A 10059-nucleotide genomic window follows, 5' to 3' on the forward strand; every position below is an offset into this window, starting at 1 on the left:
ATTGATATTATTTGTGAAGCTGTGATTATTGATATCTCCCGAACAGTTGTGAGTCCATAGGACTACTGTTAGTCCCCAGGGTTGCTAATAACCCCTGAAATGTGTTGAGTCCACAAGGTTGTTGAGAACTTATAGTTGTTATTTATGTTGAGTTGTATATAATATTTTGAGAAACTCACTAAGCTTTGTGCTTAAAATTGTGGATTAGATATGTTTCAGGTACTTTAGATGATCGTGGAAAGGCGAAGGCTTGAATGTACACTCTGACTTGCAAATTTTATGATTTTTTGCATTTTGATACTCTGATATGGATGATTGTATTTTTTTCACTTGGGATATTTATGACTTGGTTTTTATAATATATGATGTTTTCTTTATACTAAAAATGAAAAATTTTGTGGTAAGATTTGGGATGTTACAAATTGGTATCAGAGCCCTGGTTTGAGGGATTTGGATGAACATTCATGGGATTCTAGACTCGGACTAAGGATCTGAGAGTTTTGTAAAAACCTTTTTACAAAAAGAATGAAATTTTAGAAAGGGACAGAGGAAGCGAAGTGTACAATTAGTCGGAGCTCGAAGAAATGATCTCCCAAAATATGCATACTTGTATTGTATGAGGTATTATAATTGATGTTATTTGAGCTGATAGAAATGCATGCTAGTTGATATTTTAAGGTTCCCTTAGGAATTCCAGGATAGGGTTTCCTGATTTTGTGATGCCTTGTAGCCTAATAGAGTATTCGTGAATGCCTTGCTAGGGTTGAAACTAAGATTTGCTAGTTCCTTATGTATACACTATGGTTGTGCATAACTAGGGTTTTATAGACTTAAAATATTTGATTTAACCTACTTCCTGTTCCTTTTCTGGTTGTGGATATGGATTGGAGTCTTTTATTTAAATGTCTATCGAGTTCGGTTTATGTGTAATTGGTATTTGTGGAGCAATTAGCAAGATTAGCATAGACTTCTTGCAGAGCGGAGCTGTGGCTGAGTAGGAACCTAGATGTGTACCAAGGTGTTTAGAGGTGGCTTCTTGAGCACTTAGGTGTAAATGTGTTAATTCCTTAGGAACAAAATGTTTTGTAACCTGGAACCTGGAGAGGAAATCTAAGTTAACTATGGATCAATATGGAAGGTAGTATAGGCCCGTATTATTAGAAGCACATGATCCGTATGCGATTTAGAAAGAATCTCGAGGGGGTACCTAGGAGTTAATTGGGAGATATGTTGTATCTATGTGTGCTTTTAGTATGGTTTTGATCTTTTTCCTTATGTATTTCAGTATGGTGTTTACCCAAGGTTCAGGCTCTAGCAGTATGGAGAGGTAGTGTATCAGTGATGATGAGATCCATAGGATTATGGCCGCTAAGGTGGTCACGGTGGTCAGGGAGGATATCCCAGAGGTGTTTGGGTCTATTAAGACCATGATGATCGAGATGTTTGACGAGCGTTACGTTGTTGTCACCGAGGTTGCTGCTGCCGCAGTTGTCGCTATCCTGAGATAACACGGGGGTGATTTGATGCATTATTGGGAGTTCAACAACATGAATCCCCCAAAGTTTGATGGGGTCCAGGACCCGATTGCAGCTATGAGGTGGATCACTGATGTTGAGGGGTGCTTTTATACTTACTCTTATCTGGATGATCTGAGGGTTCGCTTTGCACTGAACCTACTTCCCTTGGGAGCGAAGGACTGGTGGAAGTTTGTGACTGCTAACTTTTCTTCTGTGGAGAAGGTCGTAGTGACATGGGATTAGTTTCTTGAGATGATCCACGAGGAGTATGTTCCCTTGGTGGAGAGGGGGCGATTGGATCATGAGTAACTGTCTCTCTGACAGAGCTATGTTCCATGAGAGTAACAGTCGCTCTACGATCACCAGGATGTTCCCCGTGAGAGTTATGTTCTGCCCTAAGTACATATCCAACGAGCATGCATGGATGAACCAATACATGAGTATGCTCAAGAAGGATATTAAAGAGTTTGTGACGAAATCCCAGTACTGAACATTAGCTGAGGTGCAATCCAATGCCAGTAGGAGGGAGATTGAGTTAGAGTTGCAAGTGAGGGAGACTGAGGTGGATATGCAAAGGAGAGATAGGAGGCCAGTCTACTTGCAGTCGAAGGCTAAGAGGGTAAAGTCTACAGATTCTAGGTCAGGAGGTCAGAGGAGCCGCACTTACAACAAGTGCGGTAAGCATCATGAGGGTCCCTGTCGGTCAGGGACGGTATGCTACTTGTGTGGAAAGGAGAGGCACTTCGTGAAGGAGTGTCCAAAGGGTTTGGAAGTCTATTTCAGCTGGTACAAGGTGGGCCATGTGAAGCCTAAATGTTCACTTCTTGCATCGAAGTTGGTTCAAACTCATGTTCATGTGACCCTGCACATCACTGATGGGCGTTCGGGGAAGGTTGACGCCCCGAAGGCCCGAGGTCGAGCTTTTTAGTTGATTATAGAGGAGGCCAGATCAGCACCTAATGTCGATGTTGGTATGTGTCTATTTTATATTTTTGTTAAATTATTTTTCATATATGCTTATGTTGTGATTCTGTTAGGTAGTTTCCTAGTGAATTTTATACATGCCTTGGTGTTATTTGACTTGAGTACATGCCTGGATTAACCTTTGAAGGTCGCTAGCTGTGACATCCCCATTCTCACGGCTAGAAAATACCAATTTGTTTATGCTTATTTATAAATCAGAGTATCCTTTTTGAAAAATAATATTATGGAATTTGTTCCCAAAAACATGATAAAGATGTTATCAAATCCTTTCCGAAGAAATGTATTTTTATTTAAAACATTGGGATGTCATCATCAATATAGAAACATAAGCATAATGAATTATTACAAGCCTTGCAGTAAATAAACTAGTGGCCTAATACTCATTGAATCCCTCAGCAGGATGTATATTTCACATAGCCACCTATGATACAATAAACTAGGTTAGGTTGGGAAACATGGTGAGTACATAGGGATTTCAATCCTACAATGTTATATCATATATATATATATATATATATATATATATATATATATATATATATATATATATATATATATATATATGAAATCACAATATATAAAATTTCGCCTCATATAAGCAATTTTACCCCCACCCCGTCGATCCTCACAATGACACGATCCATACTCTCGGGTCTAAAATTAACAACTTTACCTAATCCATACTCCCGGATCAGGTATATATGTCTAATCCATGCTCTCCGATCAATGAAAAATGACTATGTTCACTCCATACTCTTGGACTAGGGACGAATGACTATGTCTAATCCATGCTCTCAGATCAATGATAAATTTTTAAAGTTCTACCCTCCGTGTATATCTCACCCGTACTAATAAGAAGATACCACATGATACTCATCTTAATTGATTTAGGTTTATTCTATATCCTAAATCATCATATATTATCATATATGCTCTTAACACGTATTTCAGGCAATATTAAATATTTCACACATAAACATATATTTAATACTTTAATTAATAATTGTATTAAAATCATGTTCATGAAAGTGACTATGCACTCACTTATTAAAGTGACGACTTGAAATTTGGGTAGTGCTTCGCTTCTAGCAACCGTCTTTTCCTTTGACGTAACCTAATGTCATTATCACTAAGTTTTAGTCTAATATTTATTGTGACTAATTATTATTCTAGATTCATCATTACCTCAAATTCTACTTCAAGATCTATCAAGTAAGGAACAACCAGGTAGGATCATATAAGAGGTAGGGTCCATTTGGTATACAAAGTATACTGTTTGGAAATCACACTTTAAATAACTCACTAAATCACAGCCTAGACATCATCCCCATAAGTAGATCAATCAGTATAACAACTTGGAATCACTAATAAATCTTTTTTATAAGTTCATAATAACGATAATGAATTAAACATAAGTTATACTTAAAGCATGGTAATCATAACTCACTTTCAAAGGGGTTTTGCGAGGAACCCGACTCTGGGCGAGCAGAACTTTTGAGCCGAATTCTCTTCCTCCCAGGGGCTTCAGTTGCTCTGGGACTTACTACTAACACCTAGGAGGTGCTAGGGAAAGGCTTAGAGGGTTTGGGGGTGTTTGAGAGAGAAATGGATGAAAAGATGTGAGAAAAAGAGTGAAAAACACCTATTATTTATAGGCTGCCAGCACCTTCATACTCGGGGCGTATGCAAGGGCATGTTGGGCATACTCATGCCATGTGTCGCCATCTCATGCAAAGTCGTGGGGAGGAAGTAGTGGCCCAAATTCTGCCATGTGGCACTTCGAGGTTTAATCCAAAAATTAACTATCTTCTAAAATCCGTAACTTTCACATACGAGCTCTGTTTTTGACGTTCTCTATATCCACACGTAGGTATTGACGGGATCTACAAATTTCGTTTATATTCCATTAGATAATTTTGAATTTATTTTTAAAGTTATATTTTAGCAGGCTTAGACATTTAAAGTTCGTTAAAAATTCATAACTTTGTCGTCCGTCGTTCATTTTCGGCTGTCTTTATATCGTTGAGCTCCTATTAACGAGATCTTCAATTCTCGTTTAGATTGTGTCGGCTGATATTTGATTGATCTAAAATTCGATTTCCGAGCTGTGTATTAGTACACTAAATCTTAGAAAAATCATAACTTCCTCTAACGAGGTCAGATTTGGATGTTCTCTATATGCACGCTCTTGGTTTAACGTCTACTACGACTTTCGTTTAGGTTGTTGAGGCAAAAAAAAGTATTTCATCAAAAATTCACTTTTTACAATACGCAGAGCCGTACTGGTTTAATCGCAAAACTTCAACGGGTCATAGTTTCTTCGTTGTAAGTCAGATTTCAACATTATTTATATGTGCAGAATCCTTGTGACGTATACTATAACTATGGTTAAGATTATTTACTCTAAATAATCTTCTTTCAAAAAGTCATTTTTAACGCTTATTGTCTCTAAATTGTCTAGCCCGAATCTACGGGCGTTACACTAACTAATGATTGCATGGTTTCATCTTCTGAGATATACTGAGATTGTGTATTGGAGTTTGTCGGTGTTGGATTTTCGATCGATCTCATCCCTATTGCGATGGGAGATGTTTGCGTGATTGCGGGTATGGATTGGTTGAGTTGGTTTGGGGCATTGATTGACTGTGAAAAACAGTTAGTGACGGTTTGTGACCCTAGTGGGGGGTGTTGACTATCTATGGTGAGGGTACTAGAGTTGGATCCACCTTATGCTCTGCCGCTATGGCAAGGCAGTGTCTTCAACATGGATGTATGGGGTATCTTGCTTATGTGGTTGATACGTAGGTTGAGAGGAAGAAGTCAGTTTCCGATGTCCCTATTATGAGAGAGTTTCCTGATGTTTTCACGAAATAATTTCCTGACGTGCCTCCCGAGAGGCAAGTTGTGTTAAGGATCAATATGATCCCTGGTGCTGCCCTGATTATGAAGGTGCCATATCGACTTGCACCACCTGAGATGTAGGAGTTATCTTACCAGCTACAGGAGTTATTGGGGAAGGAGTTTAATCGGCCGAGTAGCTCACTGTATGGAGTACCGATCCTTTTTGTCAAGAAGAATGATGATTCAAATCGTATGTGCACTGATTATTGGGAGTTGAACAAGTTAACAGTGAAGAACCGGTATCCTTTGTCGCGGATTGACGACCTTTTTAATGAGTTGCATGGACTTATTTGTTTTCCAAGATCGATTTGAGATCCGTTTATCATCATATGAGGGTTCGGGAGGAGGATATCCCAAAGATGGATTTCTGAACTTGCTATGGGCACTATGATTCTGTGGTGATGCCCTTCAGGCTCACTAACGCACCGAAAACGTTCATGTACCTCATGAACCGGATGTACAAGTCTATGTTGGATCGATCAGTGATCATTTTTATTGATGATGTTTTGGTCTATTCTAAGACCAAAGAGAAGCATGAGGAACACCTTGATGAGATTCTTAGGGTTTTGCGGGCAGAGAGACTATATGCCAAGTTCTCCAAGTGTGAGTTCTGGTTGCGGGAGGTTCAATTGCTAGGACATCTCATTAACCAAGATGATATTTTGGTCGACCTGACCAAAATTGAGGCAATTATGTAGTGGGAGGTTTCAAAGTCTCCATCTGAGATTCAAAGTTTCCTCGGGCTGGAAGGGTATTATCGGAGATTCATCAGGGATTTCTCCAAGATTGCAGTTCCTTTCACTAGACTGAAGAGGAAGGATGTCACTTTCAGATGAGGGCCTGAGCAACATGTAGCATTTGAGACTCTTCGGTAGAGGCTATGTGAGGCACATATACTTACTCTTCCCAAGGGAGTTGAGGATTTTGTTGTATATTATGATGCATCGATTATGGGCTTGGGTGCGGTACTGAAGCAGATGGGGCATGTGATTACTTATGCTTCGAGGCAGTTGAAGCCTCATGAGGTGAATTATCTTAATCACAATCTGGAATTGGGGGGCGATTGTTTTCGCTCTTAAGATCTGGTGCCATTACCTGTATGGCGTTCGATGTACCATTTACACAGATCACAAGAGTTTGAGATATATAATAGATCAACCCAACTTGAATATGAGGCAACAGATACGGCTTGACATAGTGAAGGACTATGACTGTAAAGTCTTTACCACATGGGTAAATCCAATGTGGTGGCCAATGTCTTGATTCCCAGGGTGGCTACTACTTTGATTTAGGGTTTATGGTTAAGGACGACAATTATGACCCTGGTTTTGGAGATGATAAGGGTAGCACGGTTAGAGTTCATGAAGGTGGAGAATCAGAAGAGCAAGCGGGTGGTGGGTTAGGTATCAACTCATGATTATGATAGTCAGGGGTTGTTGATGCTGCATGGCAGGGTTTGGGTGCCTTATTCGGGTGGGACCCAACAGATTTTGATGGACAAGGCACACAAGTCAAGACTTTCTATTCACCCGGGGAACGACAAAGATGTATCACGATCTGAGACATAGTTACTGGTTTCCATGTATGAAAAGGGATAACTTGGTTCGTGGAGCGATGCTTGACCTGTCGGAAGGTCAAGGCCGAACATTAGCACCCTCACAACAAATTGTAGCCCCTAGAGGTCCCATTATGGAAATGGGAGCAGATAACCATGGATTTCATCACAAAGTTACTAAAGACTGCAAAAGTATTTGATTCTATCTGGGTGATTGTCGATCAGTTAACCAATCATGCTCACTTTTTGATAATCTAAGAGGGCTCTTCGGATGAGAAGTTAGCTGATGTTTATGTTCGAGAGGTCTTTTCTCTCCATGGGGTGCCCACTTTGATTGTTTGAAACTGAGATGTTCGCTTCACTTCTATGTTTTGGAAGAGGTTCCATGAGGAGTTGGGTACCCAGTTGCAATTTAGCACCGCCTACCATCTATAGACAGACATGCATAACAAGTGGACCATTCAGACACTCGAGGATATGTTGGGGGCTTGCATCTTGGACTTCGGTGGGAGTTGGGACTCCTATCTCCCTTGGCTAAGTTCTCATACAACAAAATCCATCATGCCAACATCGGTATACCTCCCTTCGAGCTCCTCTATGGGTGGAAGTGTCAAACCCCGATTTGTTTGGGCGAGGTGGTCAGAGAGTCATGGGGAGCACGAAGATAGTGCTCAATACGATGAATCTCATACAACATGTTTGGCAGATACTTTAGAAAACCCAAAGTCACCAGAAGAGCTACACCGATCGATGTCGATCTAAATTGGAATTTCAGGTCAAGGATATGGTACTCTTGAAGGTGTCGCCTTAGAAAGGCCTTATCTGGTTCAGGAAGCAGAGAGAGTTAGGAACTAGGTTTATCAGTCTGTTCCAAGTTATTTCAAGAGTTGGCAAAGTGGCTTATCGATTGGACCTTCTAGTGGAGATGCGTCGGAATCACAATACTTTTTATGTTTCTCAGCTGATTAAATGTATGAACGATGAGACCATTTTTGTTCCCTTAGATGATATTTAGGTTGATGATTGACTGAATTTTATCGAGCGACCATTGGCAATCCTCGATAGGAAGATGAAGACCTTGCGCAACAAGGTGGTGGGCTTAGTAAAGGTGCAATAGCAGCACCGGAAGGGTCCGGAGTAGACTTAGTAGTCGGAGGAGGAGATTTGATAGCATTACCCAGAGTTATTTGCAGTAGCATACTTCGAAGGTGAATTCTAGTTGAGGAGAATTGTAACACCCACATCAATCGGTATAAGTTTTCAATGTTAAATTGGTATTTTATAACATTTATATGCCCTAAACATAGTGTAGGATAGCTACCTACGTTGAGCGTAGGAGGAAGAATGCATGCGAGGACTTAATGACCTACGCAAGGCATAGGAGCATAGAGTCCAAAACCCTAATTTCGGGGTTGTGAGCCTATTTAAAGGCTCTAACTCATTGAGGGCCTCTTAATGCCCATCCTCCACCCTCCTATCAAGTCCTTTCGAAACCCTAGCTGATTTATGAGAAATTTCAGGTCTTAGAGTGTTCTTGTGTGCATCCTTGAAGGATAAGACCATTGGAAAAGCATCTAGGAACTCTGTGACAACCCGAAATTTCCATTTGTACGAACATCATCTATTCAATAGAAGCTAGTTCAGTTTCAGTGATTTTCATACTTTTCCGAACTAGTTTGTGTACATTAGGGTTTATGTTTTAGGTGATATCAGGAGAGTGGATGCTCCTGGTTTTGTGAAATTTGGGCATTTCAAGTTTCATACTGTTACAGTCCAATATCAGGAATAAAAATATTTTCTGCCAAAATATTCCAGGACTATAAATAGTTTTCTGAATTAAATTAATTCATTATTCACAATTCCAAATAGAGAAAAGCCATATTCTCTCTGACGGATCTTCGGGTTTTCATCCCATATTGTGAGTTTACTTTTCTATATGTGTTTCAATACTTGTTAGGTGCTTATTAACATAAATTACATGTTTAGATTACAAGATCCGGGAGTTTACTGCCCAAGAACGTTCTTGGGGAGTAAACTCCAAAATGGAACTTTAATGCTTTCTAGACCCATCCCCATGTTAGACAACTTATCAAGGACATTGTGTATGATCTTTATAAGCTAGAAATCATCCAAGAAACACAAGTTATTGGAGTTTACGGCCAAGGAACTTCCTTGGGCCGTAAACCCCTTTTAAAGGGCAATTAGTGCCCTAAACTTCCCCAAATGCTTAAGGACTTAAACCTTCAAATGCTTGTGCTTATTTAGGACATCAAAACCCTTCAAAATCATAATTTTGTAGGAGTTTACGGCCAAGAACCTCTCTTGGGCCGTAAACCCCTTTTTCTAGGGTAAAAAGCATTACAAGCACACCTAAGGCCTTAAGACAATTTACCTTGAACACTTGGGACTTGAATGGAGAGAAAAGCACATCAAAATCACTCCTTGAAAGGAGTTTATGGCCAAGGAACATATCTTGGGCCGTAAACTCCAAGTGAAGGCACAAAAGTGTGCCTCTTGTCCCCATTAGCCTTAGATAAATTCATGGAAGCCATCCTTGATGTTTAAGAGCCTCAAAACAATTAAAAGCCATCACCCCATAGGAGTTTACGGCCGTAAACTCTAGGGTGAATGGACTTTAGGCCGTAAATTCCCCTATGGAGTATTCTAGGGCCTTAAACTACTTCATGTGTTATTCCAACAAAGCTAGGAGTGTTCTAGGATCAAGATAGCACCACAAAACACCCAAAACCACCATTTGAGGAGTTCACGGCCATAAACCCATGAGTTTACGGCCGTAAACTCCAAGGTGTGGGGTTTGTTGGGTGGTGAACTCCTATGCAAGGCCATTTGATGTTTCAAACCCTTTTGCCTTGTCCCGTAGCAACTTAGATGCAACCATTTGAACCTTAAACACTCATAAAAGTGTTTACATGTTTTCTAAGTGTCATAACTTATTTATTTAAGTTATTATTTGTCTAATTATTTATATATATGCTTATTATATGATAACTAGGCTCGTGCGTGTAAACCAGTCTCCGTTTGCCACCTAGCACGGTATCCGACACTGCAATTCAAACGACTCACCACAAGTGAGTTCATACC

This window comes from Lactuca sativa, chromosome 4, assembly GCF_002870075.4.
Source record: "Lactuca sativa cultivar Salinas chromosome 4, Lsat_Salinas_v11, whole genome shotgun sequence".
NCBI classification, from domain to species: Eukaryota; Viridiplantae; Streptophyta; class Magnoliopsida; order Asterales; family Asteraceae; genus Lactuca; species Lactuca sativa.